Source organism: Canis lupus, chromosome 29 (assembly GCF_003254725.2).
Source record: "Canis lupus dingo isolate Sandy chromosome 29, ASM325472v2, whole genome shotgun sequence".
In the NCBI taxonomy this organism is placed as follows: domain Eukaryota; kingdom Metazoa; phylum Chordata; class Mammalia; order Carnivora; family Canidae; genus Canis; species Canis lupus.
In genome coordinates this window covers 33,390,275-33,414,956 of record NC_064271.1, presented here as the reverse complement: position 1 = coordinate 33,414,956, position 24,682 = coordinate 33,390,275, and the positions used below count along the sequence as shown (strand labels likewise).

Below are 24,682 nucleotides of genomic sequence, written 5' to 3'. Positions count from 1 at the left end.
GTGAAGGTGGCGCTAAACTGCTGAGCCACCCGGGCTGCTCTGAAAACCTTATCCTAAACCAAAACATTCAAACTAAAGTGTTCAAAGAGCAACTAATGAAACAAAGTAACATCTTGAACTGTATAAAGATGTATTTGTGTATGAGGAATTTTACTGCACACACACCTTTTTACCAGCGACCCTATCTGAAATTTAAGTATCTGAAATTACTAAATTACATTACATGTGATGTCAATGTTCCATTTTTCTGGGTTTTCTTTTTTCATTTATTTTGCACTGAAATTAAGAGACATAGTGCCACATTTTCTTTTTGAGGTGATTAAGAGATATATATTAACTTTCTATGTTAAATAAAATTAAACATACATATTTTTTCTTCATAAAATAGCCAAATACTACTTCTTGGGCCAACACAACATTAATTTAGCATCTATTATAAGCCAAGTATTGCACTGGCTATCTTACAAATTCATCTTCACTTAGTCCTTTCATGTTTAAGGTGAGTTATTATCCCTCTTTTACAGTAGAGGAAACAGAATCAGAAAGGTTAATTATCTTGCCCAAATGAATGTAGGTCTGTAAAATTCAAAAGGCCAAGCTGTTAACATACATTATCTCTCAATATTGGTAGATGCTGTAGGTGTTTCCACTAAACCCCCATATCAGGCTGCTACAACCATTCCTATTTGCTGCTTATAGCTCACACTGGCACTCTTCACTGAAGAATTGCCCTTGGCATGCATAAGCCACATTGTCCTATGCCCATCCCCTCTGCTCTTGGACAGAACAGTCTCATTAGCACAAATTATGCTTTAGAACTCCCTGTGGAATCAGGCTGACCTGTACTTGAAACCAAATTATTGCCTAGTTTCTTTCTCCATCCTGGCCTTCTTCCTTCCTTCCTTTATAGGTTTTTCTGAAGAACCCTCACATACACAGGAATCCCTTTCTCAAGCTTTGCTGCGAGGAAATCTGACTTAAGACAGTTGGTGCCAGGAGTGTCTAGAGAATAGACTTTATAGATAGGGTTTTAAAATTGGATTTCTTGTTGCCCAAATGGCAATGAGGACCTAGTCACTGGTCATAGATGGCATTTGATAATGTCCTAACAAAGTGAAGCAGGATAATTGCAGAGATTTTCACCGGTGGTGATCTAGGGAAAGAAAAAAAAAATATATATATATATATATACATAATTACAGATGCACTAGCCCATTTAGTGTCTTTGGCTTTGAGAGTTACAGGGAAAAAGTAACTCTAAAATTAGTGCACAACTGATTGGGTATTGCTGAAAGCTACCAGTGCATTGGAGAGATATGACAGGATCCAATCAGTTAAGCAACAATTTAAAGCAAAGTCTGGAAGTCAGAGGGCCTCCTTGGCAGAGTTTAAAGAAACTGTCATCTACTACAGTCGGAAAGTTAATTAAGCTGAAAACCAGCCTTATGACTTAATTGTAAAAATAACAGAACATCAGAGAAGCAAATTCTCAGTCTAGGCAATGCTCACAGGTCAAAGTCAGGAAAGGATGGGGACCTTGAAATTGGAAATGTGGATATCTGTTTAGATATAGTGAAAAACTTGCACCTGGGTTCCTCTGAATCTTTTGAGCTATATAAAGGATTGAGGATTATAAAGAGACCTCTAACCAAATGCCTTACAGGACAATACTTGCCATCTTTAGCGTTTCCCACCTATCCTTCTATCAGATCAGTAATGAGGGTCAAATCTCCTAAAAGTCAAAAATAGTCTAACAAGAGATGCATTGTTAAGACAGCTATGGAAGAAAATTATTTTATGACAAAGGAGTTATAGGATCTAACTAGTTTTGCACTAGGAAGCAGGTGCATAACCTGAGAATAGATCCCAAGAGTGCTGAATGGAATGAAAACTGTATAGGGGAAATCCTATCAAAAACAGGGCATTGCCCCATGACTCAGAATTTAATTCCCTAGCAATAGCTCTTAGAGAACATCCTAACATGCTGTTCCAATAGAAGCTCAGAAAAGGCAATGGCCAATATTAAATACAGATGAGATTTCAGAACTATGGAAGAAAGAATCAAAAGGCTTAGAGAAGTAAGCATATTACAGCGTATTCATTATTTGAGACTGAAAGACCCTCCACCTAACAGTGTTTTACAGGAGTATCCAGGACACATCTGTTTACCAAAGCAATAACGAATGTTTCAGTAAGTAAGGCACCCACATTTTTGAAAATTCTGTAGTATAAAGTTAGAGAACTAGGCTACTAGATATTCATGGGAATAATGGTTCCAGAATATCAGAGGATACATGAAAGTACTTAATTGGCAGAGGCAAGGTGAGATTAATTACTGTAATAGGCAAAAAAAAAAAAAAAAAAGTATTAATGACAGCCGAGGGGAAACGTGACTCACAGGGATCTATGAGGATGGCTCACAGAATATATCCTAAAAGAAGGAGAGATAAATAGTCTAATATATAAACAAAAGAGATCAAGAATGGATGAATGGATGAACAGAAGGCAGATCAGCTTCCCAGTACATAATCAGTCCCTTGGCTAGTTCTGAAATCTGAAGCAATTCTCAAAGGCTGCATTGACTGAAAAAGAGGATAGATCTGTTTGAGAGATAATCTGGCAATCTGTCAGTCCCAAGCTTGGTGACCTCCCCCAGTCCACCATCAAAGAAACCATATAATCAGGTAAGCATCCCCTGGGGGAAGGAGAATACCTATGTTTTGCCTGGGTTGTTGGATACAGGATTTGAGCTAATAGTGATATTATCGGATAAGATATTAAGTAGAGTCCTGGCAAAGGTTTATCTCACAGTTTTTCACTAGGTCACTAGACTCACTTGGTGGTCATTTTCCCAGTCCCTGAATATATAGTCAAAATGTTCGTATTTCCCTATGCAAAAAAAATTATCCCTAAATCTCTGCATAGATGCTGAGATCAACAAAAGGGGCTGTTACTGCATGCTCAATTTGAATTACATTTCAGGGTTCCTGAGAAATAGTTCAAGGAGTAAAAGTACCACTCCCTATTATTGCTAGATACACTGAGTATTTAATCTCAGTGTTTGTTTATTTTCCCCACAACAAGAAACAAAATCAAATAATTTACAGGAGGTGAATTATCATAAATTTCACCTTAACCCCTTTGCCATCTTCACATATTCCAAATTTTACTATATTAAATCCAGTTTTAATTTTGTACTTGGATATGCTGAATACATTAACTTTCTTGGTTGAAAATAATAAAATATAAGCATAATAAAGTGGAAAATAAATTAAAATAACTTTGCCAGCTGTATAAAGAACTTTTATCAAATGCTTTTTGTTTGTTTGTTTGTTTACTTATGAAAGCCTACAATTTGTTGCCATAGAGGCCATAAAGATAGGTTTGGGGTGGGGGGGCTCCTGGGTGGCTCAGTCTATTGAGTGTCCAACTCTTGATTCTGGCTCAGATCCCATGATCTTAGGGTTATGGGATTGGGCATGGGTTGAGCACCATGCTAACTAGGGAGTCTGCTCGAGATTCTCTCTCTCTTTCTCTCTCTCTCTCTCTCTCTCTCTCTCTCCTCTGCCCTTCTTTCCCCTGCACATGCGCACACTCTCTATCTCTCAGTAAATAAATAAATAAATAAATAAATAAATAAATAAATAAATAAATAAATAAATATTTTTTTTTTTTTTTAAAGAGAGAGAGTAGTTTGGCTATAATACAGACCAAGGGTTTAAAAGAAATACACTTCAAGAAGTATTTCATTGTAAGCCAAGATAAGCTATATAACATCCTCATAAAAACAAGAAAAGTCATTACTATCACAAATATAGGATTGATTAAGGGTAAAGAAAAGGCAAGTATTTTTGTAAGGAGAGACTACCAAAATTCCAATATATAAAGTGAGTTAAGAAATGATCTCAGACACCAAATTAGGACTGCCTTAGTATGCATGTCATAAAAACTTAACCTTTTCCTCCCCTACATTCCCCAAAACTCCATTAACCGGATTTTAAAAATTTAGGTAGTAAGTTACCTAGAGTGTTGGTTCTTGAGAGATGTATATCAGAATCACCTGTAAAGCTTTTAAACAATGCACAAACACCAACAGCCATAATCAAGACCCACTAATTTATAATCTCCCAGGTTGGACCTAGTCATTTGTATAATTTAAAAGCCCCACAAGAATCCTTTCACAATGTATATGCATATCAAATCATCACATTGTATACTTTATATATATATATTACAATTTTTATTTGTCAATTATATCTCAAGAAAGCTGGGGAACTACAAAACTCATGAGTAATTCTCTTACATACCTCCACCTGAGAATTAATGACTGCTTGAACAACGTAGTGTTTCATTCCCCAATTTTATCTCAAAACCTTATTTTCTACAGAATGAAAAACACTTTAACTAATATCTTGTTTGAAATCAGAGCATTAAGATTTTACTTTATGCATATCCAATATGCTTAAAGAACTAGCTGACCAGTCAGGGAGCTTAACAACCACAAATATAACTTTTGTGGGAAAGTATGATTTTAATGTTAATTTACCCACAAACAGTTGGTACACAGTTGTGGGGAACTACCTATACTCAAGATTATTATGTCATCGTGGAGAGAAGAGCATTCCTCTGTCAATTAAAAATCTATTTATTATTTTTACATAGTTATATAAATATTATGATTTCAAAAGAACACAAACAAATAGAGGGATAAGCAAGTACACTAGTTGAAAAGATATATGTGTAGACAAAAAATGAATTGATAACAGGGATATTAAGAGCACTCAAATTGGTCAGGTCCTGTGCAAATGTTGTTGCAGGGTACAGGTTGGAATCTGTTCCTAAGCAAGAGAAGTTTGGGTCTTCCCAGATCTACTCCAAATCTAGACTAGTTCCATTGGTAACATACTCCAGTAATGCCAACACCATGGGGTTGAAAGACAACTAAAAGGCAGTACCCCAACAAATTAAATTCTTAAGAAACAGTCATTCATCAAATATTTATTTTATATCCACCAAGTATATATATATATATATTTTTTTTTAAGTATATATATTTTACAAAAATATTTTGTTTCAAATGATAACAGTGACAGCCACATTCAATTCTAATGTAGAATGTGATAAAGGAAGATCAGAGGAAGAATTGCTATGAATTGCTGTCACTGTAACTGATTTTTTTTTTTTTTTTTTTTTGGTGATGGGTAGTCAAGTCATTGCTCTATCAAAGATATATTCTGTCTCTAGTCCAAATTACATATATCAAATTATGTAACTATATGATAAAGTAAAGAAATTCCCCAAATAACAAAATAGCACATTCACTGACAATGACTCTTCTGTTGTGATGATCCTGGCACTTCATCTGAGGGTCAGGAAAGAAAGGGAAGCAAACTGAGCTTCAGCTTCATTAGAGTTCGAGCTGGCACCCAAAATATTTGTCCAGAAATTTTTTCTGCAATGTCCAATCCAATCCAAAATGGGGCTCATCCTACATGCAGGCTGAAGGTCTATGATCTATAGGATGAAGACACAGCAGCCATACTTGTTGAATTGGTAGCCATGCTTTTTCTGAGGAAAAGACTCTCTAGATTGAAATAAGCCCATGTCCTTTCAAGGAATGAACAAGATGTAAAAACTCCTGGTGAAAGTATTTGTCACCCAGGATATGGAAAGAAGTACAAAAAGCAAAGTTTTGACAAAAATATGAGGTAATGGCATGCCTATGATATCTCTGGCTCCTAATATCATACAGTATATCCAAATAGGTTTATGTGTTCTGTATTTTAAACTCAGTAAAATGCAAGCCTGAATTCATGATTCTTTAACTAATGTATTAATTTTAAGATAAATTTAACATGAATATTTGAAATATTCACCTATTATCCAAAAATGTGTGCTAAATTCTTAAAAAGAAGTTTTTCAATTATTTTCATTACTTTTGAAGACAATAATGTTATTCTAAGCTAATAAACGTCTTAAAAGTTTGATTTGGCCAAAACCTTGTGCATTTGCCTTTAAATTTAAAAACAATAATCTTGTCATGATTTAAATAAACTACTAATCCCATATATATTCAATTTCATTAATATTTACCAAGCAATTTTTGTGGGAACTAAAACAAAAATAATTGCTAAAACTTTGCTAAATGAAAAATTTTAACAGTTGATGTCTAATGTGACTTTTTCAAAAAGTATGTTAAAACTATTGTTTCTGAGACAAACAATGAAAATTGTTTTAATGTTTAAAATCTTAATTCACTGTTGCACCACAAAGGACAAAATAAAGTATATAAAATTCCATAAAATGGAATAAAAATTATTCATTAAGCCTTCAAATTTTTTGTGACATAAAATTACAGAACATTTTAGTAGAGCATACATTCTGTAACAATTTATATTTCATAAATCAAGCACATAGTATTGGTTTTTTTACATTTTCTTTAGGGAGGAAATTATGGCTCATGTTATGCCCAATAGTAACATTTATATCAATAATATAAATAAATAAGCATGTAGATATACACAAAGAACCTATTAGACTAGAAAGAGCAGTTATTTTTTTCTTGAATTCTTATGATGTACCAGATGTCCATGTTATAAGGTAGGCTTGATGTTTTTCTCAGTCACACTAATATTTCTCTATACTGTCATTCTTCCACTTTCCTGTACAAGTACCTTTTCCTTGGAAACCGGACATAGATCTTTTTATTTCATCTCATTAGCCTCACCAACCAGTTCATTATGCCTCCGCCTCAATCTCTGCATTTGACCATCTACGGAGGAAATCATCCAATAGCCTATTTGCTCATATCTTTGACCTCCTCGTTTCCAGTTGCCTTAATCCCCACTAATTCCCATAGCCATTCTTGAAACTTGCCATCATCAAGAAGTGTTTGAGTTCTGAAATATTAAACTCAAACACTCTGGCTTCAGACACTAACCTCCAAATATTTTGGTTCTCTTATTCCCTAACAGCCAATAAACTTGCCTTATGATCTTGCTGAGACCTCCAGTCCTTGACAACACTTTTATATACTTATTAGCTCTATTCTGTTTTTATTCCTCAACATTGTTTATTACCTTGTTCAATTCTTTGCTAAAGTCCATATCTCCCTTGTATCTTTTTCATTTTGTTACATGTTTGGGAGAATGTCAACCATGGATCAAGCAAACCATCATGATCTTCATAATCAACTAGACCCCATAATATGTTCCAGCAATCTTTTTCATCTTCTAGTACCCATAGCAACTAAAGTATATTTAAAAATCTTCTTGATTTCCCCCAACTCTATTATCACAGCAACTCCCTCTCACTCCCAGCAGATGACATCATCTCTTTCTTAAACTCTTACTGACTTCAGGGTAACATACTTTTTTGTTATCCATTTCACTTTCAGAGCCACTCTGTATAAATCCTCCAGATCATATTCCTTTGGCTCAGTTCCTCATTTGTAAAATGAAATAAACATGCATATCTCATGGCACCGCTTGAAGATTAAATGTGTTAAAACATGTAAATAGTGCATAACCCACAAGAATTACTCAATAAATCAAGGTTTTTTGGACTCATGATTCTCTTATCTTTTCCATGTCCTTTCATTCTCACCCTCCACACCTTATCTTAGAGATCACAACAACCCTATAGTTAGCTGCAATTAAGTCTATGAGTTGATGTTTGCCAAATTTCTACCTTCAACTCAGACCTCTCAGCAGAACCATAAATCTATCTACCTAACCATTTCCAAAGCTAACCTCATCTATTTCCAGCTTTGTTCTTTCTCAAGCATTTTAAATCAATAAATGCTATCACCATTCATATAATCAGTATTGTTATTGACATTTTGTCAAGTTCTGTAATTTCCTGAGATGTGTGTAAAGCTACAATTATGATTATGATTATGATTATGGTTTTCTTTATTTCCCCATTTTGTCAGTTTTTTCTTCAGCTATTTTCAAGTTGTATAATAACCTGCATTTACATTTATAATTGTATCTTAATGTGATATTGATCCTTGTATATGAATGAAGTATTTTTTTCCCTAGTAATACTACTCATTTTTAATCCTAAAATTTTCCTTTGGTTCTTTTTCATACTTTATCTGGTGAGATTCCCCATCTGTTAAATTCATTATTATTCTGTTTTACTTCTAGTTCTTGAACATATTAATAATGACTGCTTGAAAGTCATTGTCTATTATTTCTAACATCTGGATCATCTTAGAGTTTGTATTGACTGATATTCTCACTAACTTTTTAAAAAAAGTTTTATTTATTTATTCATGAGACACAGAGAGAGAGAGAGAGAGAGAGAGAGAAAGAGAGAGAGAGAGAGAGAGAGAGAGAGAGAGAGGCAGAGACATAGGCAGAGGGAGAAGCAGGCTCCATGCAGGGAACCTGACGTGGGACTCGATCCCAGGTCTCCAGGGTCACACCCCGGGCTGAAGGTGGTGCTAAACCGCTAAGCCACCTGGGCTGCCCCATTGAGTAACTTTTTCCTGCTACTTTATGCCTACTAATATTTTATTGTGTGCTTGGCATTGTGTTTTATACATTGTAGATACTCTGGATTTACTTTTCTTTGAAAGGTGCTGAGGTTTTAGATTCAACTGCAAAATCTATTTTTCTGTAATATGCAGCTTAAGTGTCTGCTTATTTCCTTTTTCCAGATGCTACTTTTACTAGAAAAACTGGAAAATTCTCTACAATGGGAAGACAAAGATTTTAGTATAGCTATGACATAGATTTTAGTTATCACATAGATGAGAGAAAGTCTGGCTTCACTCTATAGTTTTCCTCTTAAATTTTCCAACTATTTTGTCAACTCAGAACTCTGGCTTCTGACAACACAAGCCTTTAAAACTTTACCTTCTACTATCCTCATGCGCCACATTGAGACTTTCCATCACAAAAAAATTGCAAACTCACAAATTTCATCTGGTATCATTTTCTTTCCTCAAAGATCACATTCCCAAAAGCGTCTGCATGTTTTGAGTTACTCTCCAGTTTCTTCAAATAGTTGTTTTCTTTTAAAACATCTTACAATAGTTTATTTAGGTACTATTATTGTTATCCGTAGATTGACCAGCATGACAAAGATGCTCTAGTATGACATGTAATAGCCCAACTGCACAGAAACTTATTTTATTTGCGTTACCAATAGCCCCACCTTGCTAGACCTAATGGTCAATTCTCAGTCTTCAACTTACCCAAACTTTTAACAGAATTTGACACTCCAGCCTGGGATCACTTTCTACACTTGTCCTCTAGGTAAATACACTCCTCTGTTTTCCTCCTATTTAACTGGCCTTTTCTTGTTAGTTTCCTGGTTCTTAATCTTCTTCCAGACTTCCTAACATTAAAATTATGCCATTAATCAATTTTGCAATCTCTATGTCTACAAGCATTTCTTTAGTGATATCATCTATCAAGTGGCTTTAACAATGAGCATATTTATAGCTGTTCTTCCTATATCCATTTATCTCTAACTCACTATTTATGATTTCCCCTCGAAAATCTGTTAATTATCTCAAATATGATTATGTCAAAATTTAAACTCTTAATGTTACATTACCTAACATGTTGTAACTGAACTTTTCAGTTATTGGTTATTGGTTATTCAGTTATTCAGTTATTCAGTTATTCAGTTATTGTTATTGGTTATTTCCAGTTGCTCAGATAAAAATGCTGGGGTTTTCCTTGAATATTCTATTTTATCATACACTCAAACTGTTAGGAAACATTAAATGCTCAATACCTCTCAAAAAATATCCAAGAATATGTCTACAACTTGCCTTTCAAGCTAATCAAATCCACCCTGGTCACTATTTCTTATCTTGGTATTTACAATGGCCCTCACTGATTCTGCAACTTCTATCACTGCCATTCCACTATTTTTCTCAGTCATCAAAGTTATCCCCTTAAAATGTAAAACAGGTAATGTTACTTCTCTGCCAAAAATCTGTTCAATGACCTTTACAATGACCTAAAGAGTCCTATATGGTCTGGCCACTCTCTGACCTGCTCTACTTCTCTCCTATCTACTTGGCATGTGGCTGCCATTCTGATTTTTTTTTCCTAAAATTGCAGACTATTACGTTTGCCCCATATTTTAAATCTTGTTTTCCCCCAATATTGTTGATTTTCTCATTATGAATATAATCAATTTAAAAAAAAGAATATAATCAATTTATTATATTTAAATAGTCTTCTCCCACTAGAATATAAGCATGAAGGTAATAATTTTGGGTTTTGTTATTTGAACCCAGAAGAGTGCCTAACACAAGGCTGGTAATGAGTAGTTGAACTAATAAATAAATAAATGAATCAAATCCTAAGCAACTTCCCTTTGATCTTGGGGTAGAATCCAAACCCCTAATATGTCTTATAATCTTCTGCATATTATTGTCTCTATCTACCTCCTTCAAAGACCTTCATGTCTTTAAGTCTTTCTCTCCACACAGATATTATATAGTCATGTTGTAAGTTTTGTCTTCCAAGAAGTCTCTTCTTCAGAACTACCTTATCTCCCCAGTCTAGATTAGTTTTATCTTGTTTCCAGGATACTTATTATTCATTGTAGAATTTGTTTATTCAGCTAAAACTCAAAACTGCAAATCATACATAGCAAAACCATTTCTATTTTGTGCACAATTTTATTTTAAATATTTGGTCAAATGTTTTGTCAAGAATCATAATTAACGTTTGTTAAAAAGAAAACCTATTACTATTATTATTTAAATGTTTTTAGAAGTGAGTAAACTAAAGCTTGCTTATGACTATAGAATCAGTATTTGGAATAACCAGTATTTCAAACCTATTCTCACACCACTTTCTTTCTACACAAAATATTCATGAGTTATTATAATTTTCCTATAGGAATGCTTAAATAGCAATCTATCATAGCATATTACACACTTTTCCAATATAAGTTATTGGTCATACCTAAGAATTTTTCTTTGACAAAATGAGATGGTTTTTTTCTACATCAATATGCAAAGAGTGGCATATAATGTTATAAACATACATGTTTATGTATTATCAATCTCCAACCCTCTTAAAATACTTTACAATGGTTGCATGTCACAACACAGTCAGAATTATGACGACTCTAGTGGAATTTGATGGATCAAGAAGTTAATTTACCTGTTAGGATGTCAAAAGTGCAAATCTCCCTAGTTGCTGATCACTGCAGGAAATCCTAAAAAGCTAACACCTGAGGCAACAAGGAGGGAAGTTTGAAGCAAAGCACAATCAAATGCCAGTTAATCTAATCAAATTTGTGGTGACATGCGTTGCACTAAAATTCTTCAGAATAAAGCAGTAAGAGGAAACACTCAACAGGATGTAAACTAATGAAGAACAAAGTCAAAATCATAGTTAAAATGTTATTCTTCTCTACAAGACATACATCAAAGCAGAAAACTGCTTCTGCCCCACTGTGAAGACTATAATTATTTCTAATGGTTTATGAAGACAGAGCTTATGCTTGTCAAGTAGAGAAACATAAATGTTTTTCTTGGTACACATTGAAGTGTTTTATATGAAAAGACAACATCTTTGGAGTTAGTCACTCTTGGATATGAAAGACAGCTTTACCCATTCATTGCAAGGTATGTGATCTCCTGTGTTGCATTAGCTGTGAACCTCAGTTTCTTCTTTTGCAAATCACAGAAATTTTTTACTCCTCAGACTTAATTTTAGTCCAACTAATAATTCAAAAATTAGTTTTAAACATTATAAATACAAAATTAAAAGAAAAAAGGAACATGTCAAAAACAGAGTTGAAATGGAAAAACAAAATGAACTTTACATATAAAAGGTTCACTGCATAAGGAGATACTCAGAAAATCCAACACTTTCCTTTACCCCAGAAAGTTCAACACATCCTATAAACTTTTTTCCCTCGTCAAAAGTGAACTGTTAATGCTTAGGGAATGCTCTGGAAAGGAAAATGTCAAATGGGAGGAAAGCCATGTGATTAAGGGAGCTATGTCTGCTTCCTGGTGTACCTTGAACTTCCTTTGGTTCTTGCATTAATTTCCAGTTAATCCAGTGCTCCAGGCCCTACTTTTGGCATTTAAATGTGCCTTATCTCGAATTTCCTTTTTTTTTTTTTTTTTTTTAGAGGCAGAGACACAGGCAGAGGGAGAAGCAGGCTCCATGCAGGGAGCCCGATGTGGGACTCAATCCCGGGTCCCCAGGATCACACCCCAGGCTGCAGGCGGCGCCAAACCGCTGCGCCACCAGGGCTGCCCTCGAATTTCCTCTTAAACTGCTATAATTACTATGCACAACTTTGTAAACTAGAGGCTATAAGAGAGGAAGAGAAAAGAGCAGAATCAGAAGAAACAAAGCTCCCTCATCGTGGCCTGCTCTATGAACTTTTCTACCACCCTGACTCTATTTTCTTTCTTGTAATCTGGAACTCAGAATCTAAGTCACTGGATGAAAGATGCATTGTTTTTCCTATCCTTTTCTCATCTGAAGGGCAGGAAATTGGTGGAAGGAAAGCACTCCAGCACAAATTTGTAGTTTTACTGAGTTCTCTCAGGTTCCTCATATTCAATCATGCTCTTTCTGCGTTAAAAATATACTTTTAAATTAAAAATTCTCTGATGTCTCTGCTATGGACTGAATTGTGTCCTCCCAAAATCCCTATGTTGAAGCCCTAACTCCAAATGTAAATATATTTAGAATTAGTCATTAAGGTTATATGAGATCACAGGGTAGGGACCTAATCTGATAATATTAGTGTCCTTATAGAAAGAAACACCAAAGGGCTCACTCTTGAAAAATGGTTCTCTCTCTGCCATGTGATGACACAGCAAGGAGGTGGCCTTCGCAGTTCAGGAAGAGAGCTCTCACTAGAAACCCAACTGGCCAGCACCTTGATCTTGGACTTCCCTACCTCCAGAATTGTCAGAAAATAAATTTTTGCTGTTTTAGACACCCAGTCTATATCTTCTTGTTATGGCAGTCTGAGTGACTAATACAGCTCCTGTTTGATTTCCCACAAAATAGTCCCTTACTGTGATATTTAAAAATACATGAAAGGACTGATTGCTTCAGAGTGTAAGAGTGATTTTAGGAACAGAAAAAAGACCAATTGCTTAACAACTGTTACTTATCATCCTCTGAGGTTACACTCAATACTACAAAAAAAACAAGGGATGTTCCAAACACAAAAACAATTACATAGTCATTCACTCAGAAGGCAATAACTGAGTGCCTGCCATACGCCTAGTTACAAGGACAATAAGATTGTTGCCTTGCCAACAGGCAATTTAGTAGAGGACATAGACACATAATCTAGTAATTATGATGCAAAATCACAAGTTAAAAATAAAAGCTATTTATTGATTGTTATAATAGCAGAGAGATATCTAATCTAGTTACAGTGAAGGAAAATAAGAAAAAAAGACAATATTCAAATAGGAAGCTATCCAAAAAAGCATAAGCTTATCTCCTAATCAATTTAGTATGTTCAATGTAGGCTGTCAAGTGTATTATCTTAGGAAAGCCCTAGGTTTCCCAGGAATCCAAATCCAAACTAAACAATCCCTTAGCCCCTAAAATAGGGTAAAAGGTAATTCTAATGTGCAGCTACTAAGTTATTTTGCTCTGCATCTTGTATTTTGTGAAAACAAAACACAGTAGGAAACATAATTAACCTTCATTTAATCTGAAGCTTTTGCAGTTTAGGTGAAGAGGGTATGCTATTGTGAATGTGATGTTTTAGAAGGTTACAGACATTTGCTCACAATGCATAAATTATTTTTGCAGATTTAACAGAACTGCATTGGGCAAAAAATTTCTGAAAATTTTATTTCTCTACTAAAATCTTGGGGTCCTGCTGCCTCTATGCACACAAGGTTCACAGGAGCAAAGACTTAATAGGCATAGCAATGGGACCAGGTTATCCAATGCTCCACAGGGCAAGAGGTAATTTGGAAATTTTAAAAATTAGCAACCTGACTATGAAATGAATAAATGGGTAAATATGACAACCCTTCTCTTTTGTAAATTATTTTTAACCATTCTAAGAAAGTGAACCGGACCAGTAAATAAATAAATAAATTTTGAAAGCATTAAAGAACGAAAGAAACATCAAGGAAATAACAGGAAAAGGAAACATTTGCTCTAAGATCTAAGAAGAGTTTTACCTAAGAGTTTGTGCTTAATATTTCCAAAACTTGGGCCCTTCCTTTCTGTAGCATCTCTACCTCTTCTAATAGCTGCCTTTTGAGAAAGAGAGGAAAAAAGTTAAAAAGTGATCCCAAAGCCACCTTACTCCGAGAAGCCTGAGCCATTAGTATTTTTGCATATCTGAATTCCAAACACAATTATCAATGCACCTGGATGATCTACAAAGTATCTCCTTCCCTTGCAATTAAGGGAGAAGTGGTAGGGTAGGGGGTCGTCACTCTCAGAAAAGCAGAACGTTATGGCAGAGACTGTACTGGTCAAGAGTGTTCTGAAGTAGATCCTGCCATGAATTCAAGAGTTATATTGCAGGCCTACTGTGTGCCAATATGCCTCAAGGCAATATCAATTTTATATACAAATGATTAGTGTAGGGTAATATGGAAGCATTTAAAGAGGAAATAATCTAGTCCCTAAAATTAGTATAGACTTCCCTGATAAAGTGACATTCAAAACTAAGGAAACCTAAGGAAATAGAAGTCATTTCCTATTGTAATCATAGGAAAAGAATATGTAGGGCTGAAAGGAGAGACAGTGAGAGATCTCTGGGAAATAAGGGGGGGGTAATTATTGGAACTGTATAGGTCATAATGCAATAAACCTAGAACACTTAAAGCAGAGATAGTAGGAGAAAGTGATACAAGATGAAATTGGAAATGTAGGTAAGAAGCTTAGAATCAATACCAAGTATTCAGGCTACTCATTTTAAAACACTCAAATCTGTGTCTTTGGAAGCCATATAAACTTCATAAACTGATACATGAAGAAAAGATGAAGAAAGGGAAAATAGTAACTATTGAGAGACCAGATGGGTAACCAATACAGATCCTTCAGGCAGGAAGCAACTCCCCAAATTGAAGTGTGGCAGCAAATGAGGTAAAACGAGGTGGATGTATTAAATATGTCGTTCAAATGAAGTTGATGTTCTACATGGCCTGTAATTGGATTAAACATTAATAAAAACTCTGAAAATCATGGAGATCTTTACTATATTTTATAAAGGAATATCTTGAGAACTTTGCAAACTACTGCTCACAGAAATTTCCTTTAAAAATGCCACATACAAAAAAAAATTAAAAAAATAAAAATGCAACATACACTCTTTCTTAGCGCCGCCTGCAGCGGTGGCAGCCATCGATTGCTGGGCATCATGGCTGCCCTCAGACCTCTGGTGAAGCCCAAGATCGTTAAAAATAGGACCAAGAAGCTCATCCAGAACCAGTCAGACCAATATGTCAAAATTAAGTGCAACTGGCAGAAACCCAGAGGCATTTGACAATAGGGTACACAGAAGATTCAAGAGCCAGATCTTGATGCTCAACATTGGTTACAGCAGCAACAAGAAATGCTTGATACTTGATTGTATCAAGTCTTTGGTTCTCTGGTGTTTGCTTCAGATTTTGACCTTCCCAGCCTTACAGTCACATGAGCCAATTTCTTAAAATAAATCCCTATCTCTACATAGCCATCCTATTGGTTCTATTTCTCCAGAGAACCATGACTAATACACTCTCTTTCCTACTGTTTCTTACTGATGGAAACAGTTGATTAAGCATCAGACTCTTGGTTTCAACTCAGGTCATGATCTCAGGATCCTGGGATCAGCCCTGCATCAGGATCCCCACTCAGCAGGGAGTGTGCTTGAGATTCTTACCCTCTCCCTCTGCCCCTCACCCCACTCATGAGTTCTCACTCTCTTTCACTCTCTCTATCTCTCAAACGAATAAATAAATCTTAAAATAGAAAAATTCCCTACTCTTGGAAATCAGCTTTTCCTGTCAACAGGCTGCTCTCTCCCAGCTAGAGAGTTTTTCCAGTCAATCCATTACTGTCAATACCTCAACCACTGTAAAACACCATGCTATTTACTTGCTTTCTCCCAGGGACCACCAGGCATTCCATGTCCTGCTGCCATTTGCTGTTCACAGGTGGCCAGAAAATTGCCACTCCAGACATCTGCAACAACAATCCAAGTTCCCCACAAATGGAAAGCTCCATTTAATGCATTTCCTATAAGAATTGACCATTTACCAAATTCTATACAACAAAAGAGTTGCCAAAAAATCACATGCAAAAAAAATTTAAAAAAGGTAAAATAAGGACATAATTATCTTAGATGTCAGGAGATGAAAAAATCATGTTTATTCATATAACACTTAGCCCCTGTCATAGATATTTAGGAAGTAACAGCAAAAAGACACATTGAGATAAATTCAAAGTGGCAGACATGAATGAGAGAGAACAGGAATAGAGACAACTCTCAGGCTTCTGTTTTATGTAACTACACTAATGATAAAAGGCCCTTCATCTACTGAGAGAGGGAATACTGGAGGAAGAGCAAGTCTGAAATTAGAAGGTTGTGGAGAGATGATAAGTTAACTTTTGAGAATGTTGAATATGGGTGACCATGAGACATTCAATTTCAGAACTGAGAGACTTGAAACTCAGAAAAGAGGTAACATCTGGGGTTACAAATCGATGAAAGGATGACTTTTAGACTCTTTTCTAAGTCACTGGTGGCCCAGAAAAATTAATAGAGTAAGTAAGAAACAATAAGCCCTGAAAATTACCAGAATTTAGCAGTCAGGTACAAAAAATGGAGCCAGCACAGAAAATAAAAGTGGACTGCACAATAAGTAGGAGAGGGGAAATTTTTATATATGTGCCAGTTAAAATTTGCAATTATCAATTAATCCCAGAAATACTAAATCTGATGTAGTTTCTCTAAACTGAAAATGTGAGACAAGCAAGAACTTTCCTAGTGAATAAATAAAATTATTCTTCAAGGATGGAAGGCTGACTAGAGTGAGAAGTGAAATCAGTAGATCTAAATCCCTAGCCTATTTCTCTTGTTATGTCTTTGTTCCTGCATACTTTAATTTCTCTTAGTTTTGTCCTTTGGAAAATTAAATTAATATATCTAACCGTAATTCTTACATCTAAGAATTGATTCAATACATAATAACAATATAGTATACTGAAATGTAGTAATCATTCCATAATGTATATGTATATCCAATCATCATACTGTGCACCTTAAATATATATAATTCTATTTGTCAATTATTCCTTCATAAAGTTGGAAAAATAAAAAGAACTTTGAAGATAAGCAAACTAAGAATTCAGTTGCAGACAATTCAAACTTTAAATGTGTTATTTGAAAAAAATATATGTTCTTAATTCTATAGTATATTGGAAACTGATATATTCTGATAAATTAATGCATTTCCAATAACTTATCTTTGTCAGATATTGGTGAATACTACATTGTCATCAGTCAACCATCCTTAGAAGGTTATTAACTTCCACACAAGGCAATAATTCAAGATAAATTAACATTCTTGGGGATATATTAGAGAATGACAAAAAGGAAATAATCTTATATGAAGCTATCTTTATAATATATGCTCTGTTTTGCCCATTCTTAAATCATTGTTTACTTATCCTTATAAATTATTTTTCCCCCTCACTCACAAATTGTACACCAATTAAATAGTAATTATATAAAATAGAAACATTACATTCTTTGAAAGGGTATAGTAGAACCACCAAGTGATTAAATGAAAACATTTTAAAGGTTTATTCACTTTACATTTGTATTCATAAAAAAATAAAATAGAAAAATGAGACATATAAAATGAAAATAAAAAGAAATATGTTCAACCTGGATTTCCATAAATAGGAAATTAAGACTGTATCTGAATATCCATCTGAGGAATTGACTAGCTGTATTATAAAATATCTACATGTTACTAATGAAAGTCATTCTGCATGAACAAGTTACATTTTCAATAGTCTCAAAGTCTAATATTATACAATTTTTAAATAGAAGGAAAGAAAAATTCTTTGGGAAAAAATAAGGCTAAATTGTAATTCCCAGCCCATTTTTTCACCTCTCACTTACTCTTCAAATCTTAGCAATATGATTGCACCTCTAAGGCTCTATAAAGAACTGATCCTTATAAAAAGGGTTTTCAATTAATAAATTCAATGGCTGATTCTAACTTCATTTTTGTCACTTTTCATAAAGTTTCTGAGATTCTTTATTAAATTATATTTAATCCCCAATAAATCCAGACATACCTTCATTTAGCCCATGCCCTACCAAGTCAATTTCTAGAATGTTAATTATATTTAATCTCTGTTTCCACTTCCCATTTCCAGACTGAACTTAACATATTTGGTTTGAAATATGAAATAACCTCAATTGATTCTTTCCATGCCCCTGTCTTCCCACCCCTTACACACATATACTTAAATCCATCCCATACAGCCACAGAAAAATATTCTTTCAGGTATACTTAGGTACTTTGGCCATGTGACCCTAAGGCCATACTTTCAATGACTACCACTGGCTATAGAATCAAGTCTATGGTTAATCTATTACTACTCTCAGCACTTTTAGATTCAGTTCCACTATATTCAACCTGTTTTTTTGTCTGTCATTCCACCTACTTCACTTCAAAGATCTATCTTTCCCACCAAACAAGACTTCCTGAGAATTCTAGGATCCTTCTTACCTTCGAGCCTTGTTGTTTCTTGTTTTCTGTCTTCTACTAATCCTTTTAAAGCCTACCTCAACTATATTCTTCTCTATGAAGTTTTCCCTAAATCTCCCTCGTTGAAGCCATCTTATTTCCTGTATTATCAAATCACTATGTATTATTCATATAGCCCATATGAAGACAGAGCAAGGATTAGACTCAGGTCCCCTTACACTTAATCACAAAATACAGCATTCCTTGGCCAGGTCCATTGAAAGAAGAGCTGAAACACATGCCTGCTGAGTAAGCCCATGAAAATACAAAAGTAGGATATTCACCTAAAAAAGAAGCTCAGCTGCCAGAACCTGACCAAATCATTCTATACCAAAATGGACCAGATTAGGGAAGTTTTCAGCTATTATTAATGAAATAAAATTTCTGTCCCCTTTCTCTCTCTTCTTCTTCTAGGACTCCTATGAGTGTTATTATGTTTGATGGAGTCATTGGGTTCTCTAAGTCTATTTTTGTGTTCTATAATTCTTTGTTTTCTTTTTTGTTCCCCAGCACTGATCTTTTATGAACTTTCTCCCTCATCATAATACTATACATCATGTGCAAGGGTAGAGATTTAACAGGCTAATTAGACATGCAACACATGAAGAAGCATGATCTTTAAGTACACAGACGCCAAAAAAAAAAGAAAAAAATCCCACCTCTATGTATTTAGACTTCACTCCTTTTCCTAAGGCTCTTTAAAGCTCTCCTCAATCTCTCCTCAGAAAGCCAGCCTAAGGATTCTTACCTTTGTACTAGAGCATAAGTCCCAAAAAAGACTTGCCTGGAACTCACACCTGGCTTCTTGTCAATTTATATTGTTTAGAGAGCCGAAGAGCCCAGTTTCATTATCAATATCATATTTGACAGTATATAATTACTCATGTTCATGCCATATTTATTCTCTAAGATTGTCAGTTTTGTTAGAGATTCTTTTTTCGTTGTACTTCTGTGCACCAAAATATCAAGAACAATATAAATGCTTAATTATTTTTTTGTTATACTGCATTAAACATTTCAATTTGCTTTCAAAGAGACTTGGCTTTTAAACCCATTTCTCAAAAAAATTACTCTCTTACCTTTATAAAGAGATATAAGGTTAATGAGAGCTTTTCATAACAAAATGCTAATAAAATCAATGCCAAAATTTACTCCTCCCTAGTATTTTTTTTACATCTTTATTTTTTTTAAATATTCATTTATTTACTTATGAGAGACCCAGAGAGAGAGAGAATTAGAGAGGCAGAGACACAGGCAGAGGGAGAAGCAGGCTCCATGCTGGGAGCCTGATGTGGGCCTTGATCCCTGGACTCCAGGATCACGCCCTGGGCCAAAGGCGGCGCTAAACTGCTGAGCCACCCAGGGATTCCCCCTCCTCCCTAGTAATTTTAATCATAATACTATTACTACTTTTAACAATAAAATATTTCCTCCAGGAATTATTTAAAATTATCATGATTAAATATTATTAAAAAGTTAAATTATTTAAGCACAGTATTTTAAAACAAGCACTACTAAAAAGAGTTATGACTATTAAATGTCAGGGTACAGAAAATCTGATATTCATCAATAATTTATAAAATAACTTATAAAAGTCACAAATGCTCTTTTAATATTATCCCAACAGATAGCTATGGCATATGGATAGATAAAGCATCCCACTGTCCTCAGTCAGGCACAATATAACTAAGACTACTTAGTTTTGCTATGCAAAGAGCATTTTATTGGGCATTTCATGCCAAAAGGGGCCAATTGAATTACAACAATCCATCATTAGCAATCCATTAACCTCTAACATTACTTAATATTCATAAGTATTAGTAGGTGGCAATGTCAAAGGTGAAACATTTGAAAAATGTCTTTGAAACATGGGGAAAAAAACTAATATGCCTTTCAATTTGAAAGTTACAGTCATAAGCAGGCATGCATACAACCTGGCCTTTGGAAAAGAGGATAGAACTTTTGCAATCAATTTATCACTTCAAAAAAGCCATTATATAGTGACAAATGACTATGTGCACATAATGTGATCACAAAATTTTTCTTTTTCAGAATAAACATGGGGTAATGGAAAGAGCTGCAGACTCACAGCCAAAGAAATTGTGTTCTCTCCCAGGCTTCAACACCTGCCACCCACATGACCTTTGTCAAGTCATTTAGTATCTCTGGTCTCTGTTACCTCATCTGTAAAATAAAAAGGTAAACTCAATGATCTCTCAAGTAATTCCAAGTTCTAAAATTCTAAGACTCTCAGGAATATATTTCAATGGAAGAATATCCAAGACTTTTGTCTTACAATATCCCTCAACAATATGCTTACTGCTATTTTGCCACACAATGCCATATTTTGCTCTATTTTTTGATGTAGATAGTGAATTTTTTCCATTCACTTTAAATCTTCAATGTGTCTAGTTTTGGTTCTTCATACCCACTAGGTATTCAAAAAATATGTATAATAGATACTAAGAAGTGTTTCACTAACATCGATGTTTCTGCTTCCCAGGTAATTCCTGATACTCATTTGTATTTTATTTTATTCTAAAGTAGCTGAATTCACTGCCACTTCCAGGAAAGAATCTTGTCGTTTTGGCCAATCCAGGAATCATGTCACATCCCTTTGGGGACAGTGATTGATTCAAAAGTAGTCATGTGACCAAACCTGATTTAAACAGAGTAGATTTTGAGTTTTTGTTTTGAATGCTGGGTGCTTTTCTTTCCTTTGACAGTACTATGTCTAAATGTAAGGTATGGAGTAGTTCAGCTAGACAAAGGATTAAGCTGATACCCAAAGGAAGGCCAAGAGGAGGAATTGAAGAGAATTGTCACTGTAGCCCCATTAAACATTATGAACCTCTCTTTCAATCTGTGCATAAAGTTCTTAATGCCCTGGGACTTTTGGTTTTAGGAAAAAGTGATTTACTTTTCAGTTTAAGGCAGTGTAAATTGGATTTTCTCTTACATGCAGCTACTGAAGTATTCAAATGCAGTCAATTACTGAACTTGCAAAAGATCTGATTAGCAACACCTTGGGAATCTCTCAAAAGCTAAATAATGACTATAAGAAATATATTAGAATATTTTGTTTTATGGTTTAACTTCAATTCTATAATCTGTATTTTCATAAATGTAATTCCATAAGCTCTAGAGTTATTTTATTTTCTGTAGAACCATCATTTTGAAAAAAAAAAAAAAAAAACAATGTTTTGGCCTTTGAAAGCAGGTTTATAATATTTGCACTACCCAAGGGACAGTATTTCAAAATGGTAGCATCTGAAAATCTGAACATAATAATTATTGCTTCAGAAATATCTCCATATACTTGTTACAAAATATTCTGCTCCCTGCCCATGTACCTTCCTTTTCTACTTTTAAAAATCTTATTTGCATTCTGCTTAGCAAGTAGAAACTAAAAAGAATGTCTCTCTCATGCTCTAAGAACCAGAGAAAACCAAATAATCAACAAAAGTATAATTCTCTTTTTAAAAACCAGCAGAAATAAAATAAAATAATAAAATAAAATAAAATAATAAAATAAAATAAAATAAAATAAAATAAAATAAAATAAAAACCAGATCAGAGAGCTGGGGTTGCAAGGCAAAAAAATTTGACTGAAATCTAAGGAAAGTCAGATGTGTCCAAGTGAGAGAGAGTCACAAGCTGAGGCAAAACACAGGAGGAAGAGGCAGTGGGTAAGAATCCCAGTAAGAATCTACACGATTTGGTAAGAATCCGGCTAAAAATCACCTTAAAATTTCTTTAAAAATGTGAGTGAGGGCTATAATGTTCTTATAAAACCCATAGGAGCGTCAGACTCCATGAGAGTTCACATCCATTCATGGAAAATTCACTGACCTCCCTAAGACCTTAGTAGCGATTCTAGTAGCAGCTCAGGATGAAGAAAAGGGGAGGAACAGCTATTGAAGAAAAAGTATCAAGCCCTACCTGGATCCCTCTCCCCTATCTCTACCGTGGAATCAAACCTTAAAGCATTCCAGGAAAGGCAGCAAAGTCTATCATCCTCAAGATACTGGTGGAGAACCACTGCATTTGGGAACTATGGAAAGGCAGTGAATAAAACCTCCGTTCCTTTGTATGGGCAGGAAAGCTCCCTGTGTCCAGACAGTTCAAGACCCCGCCACTGGGGGAAGGCCAAAATCACTGGAAAGTCCAATTCCCAAAATCCAGGGACAAAGGGCCTGCATAAGACAAAGGCTGCATCAGGACAGCAGAGAAACTCCCTGTAACTTCCAACTCCAGGTTAATAAACACAAGGAAACAAGTAACAGCAATCTCCTGCTGAATAAAGTACAAGAACATCAAAACATAACCTCCCTGAAGCGCAAGCTCACAGGAAAAGCCTAAAGCTAAAGGTGTAACAGGTATATTGAAGAAAACTTGCAACCGAGCCCTCACCCTAAGTACAAAATAATCCTAGAGGAATTTACAGTAAACAATAGAATGAAGGTAACCACATACAAAAAAAGAATGAAAAAAAAGAAGAAGAAAATAAAATTCACCCCAATCCACCATTCCAAAAGCTGAACAAAGAATCCAACCTTGTTTCCAGACATAAATACTATTTACCCTAATATCTTACCTATACCTTTCTATTTTAAAGTTTATTTATTTGTTTGAGAGAGAGAGAGAGAAAGAGAGAGAGAGAGATGAAAGAATGCACATGTACAAGTGAGGGGAGTAGCAGAGGGAGAGGGAGAAAGAAATCTCAAGCAGATTCCCTGCTGAGCAGGGAGCCCAATGGGGGTCTCAATCCCAAGACCCTGAGATCATGACCTGAGCCAAAACCAAGAATTGTACACTTAACTGAGCCACTCAGGTGCCCAAAAAGTATAGAATTTTAAAAAAGCCCTATTAAGACTCTATATCAGAGAGAACATCTCTCAAAACATAAGAAACAAAGGTAAAATAAACATGTTTGGGGGCAAGCAAACCCTGAGACAATTCATTGTCAGCAGGCCTGTGCTACAAGAAATATTAACTCAATTTCTTCCAGTGGAAGGATTTGGGTCTACATAAAGAAATTACAGACTCTGAAAATGGCAAAAATAAAAATAAATATTAAAAAATTTTTATTAATTGTTTTAAAAGACATTTTATTATCTAAAACTAAAACAGTATCAATGTCCTGTGAATTTTACAACATACATAAAATATATGAAAGAAGTAGTATCAAGAATTTTAGAAAAGTGGAAATATACTGTTGTAATGTTTTAACACTACATTCAAAGTGGTATTAAATATTTGAGGGTAGGGATCCCTGGGTGGCGCAGCGGTTTGGCGCCTGCCTTTGGCCCAGGGCATGATCCTGGAGACCCGGGATCAAATCCCATGTCGGGCTCCCGGTACATGGAGCCTGCTTCTCCATCTGCCTATGTCTCTGCCTCTCTCTCTCTCTCTCTGTGTGACTATCATAAATAAATAAAAAATTTAAAATAAAAATAAAAATAAAAATAAATAAATATTTGAGGGTAGATTATGATAAATTAAATTTGTGTATTGTTAATTATAGGTAACTACTAAAAACAGTTTTTAAAGAATCATAATTGGGGTGCCTGGGTGGCTCAGTCAGTAAGGCATCTGTCTTTGGCTCAGGTAGTGATCGGGTCCTGGGATGGAGCCTGCTTCTCCCTCTCCCTCTGCCTGTCCTTGTTCTCTCTCTCTCTCTCTCTCTCTCTCTCTCTGTCAAATAAATCAAATCTTTAAAAAAAGAATCATAATTAATAAGCCAATAAGGGAGATATAAGATGGAATCATAAAAAATCCTCAATCCGAAAGAAAATGCAGAATGTGAAAAAAACAAAACAAGAACAAATGGAACATAATAGAAAACATGAAAAATGAAAGATTTAAATCCAACCACAGTAATATTAGATGAACTTAAGTGGTCTAAACACCAGAATTAAAATACAGAGATTGTGATATTGG

General features: G+C 34.8%; 1 protein-coding gene and 1 long non-coding RNA gene across 17 annotated transcripts in view; both read right to left on the bottom strand.

Moving 5' to 3' along the window:
- CNBD1 (cyclic nucleotide binding domain containing 1) overlaps positions 1 to 24,682 on the bottom strand; it is a 539,688-nt gene that overhangs the window by 347,853 nt on the left and 167,153 nt on the right. The gene's annotated exons all lie outside the window — the stretch shown is intronic.
- LOC125753985 (uncharacterized) overlaps positions 20,492 to 24,682 on the bottom strand; it is a 38,747-nt gene continuing 34,556 nt past the window's right edge. The window contains exon 3 of the long non-coding RNA XR_007407071.1: positions 20,492 to 20,923. This is a non-coding gene — a long non-coding RNA (uncharacterized LOC125753985). The remainder of the gene's footprint in view (positions 20,924 to 24,682) is intronic.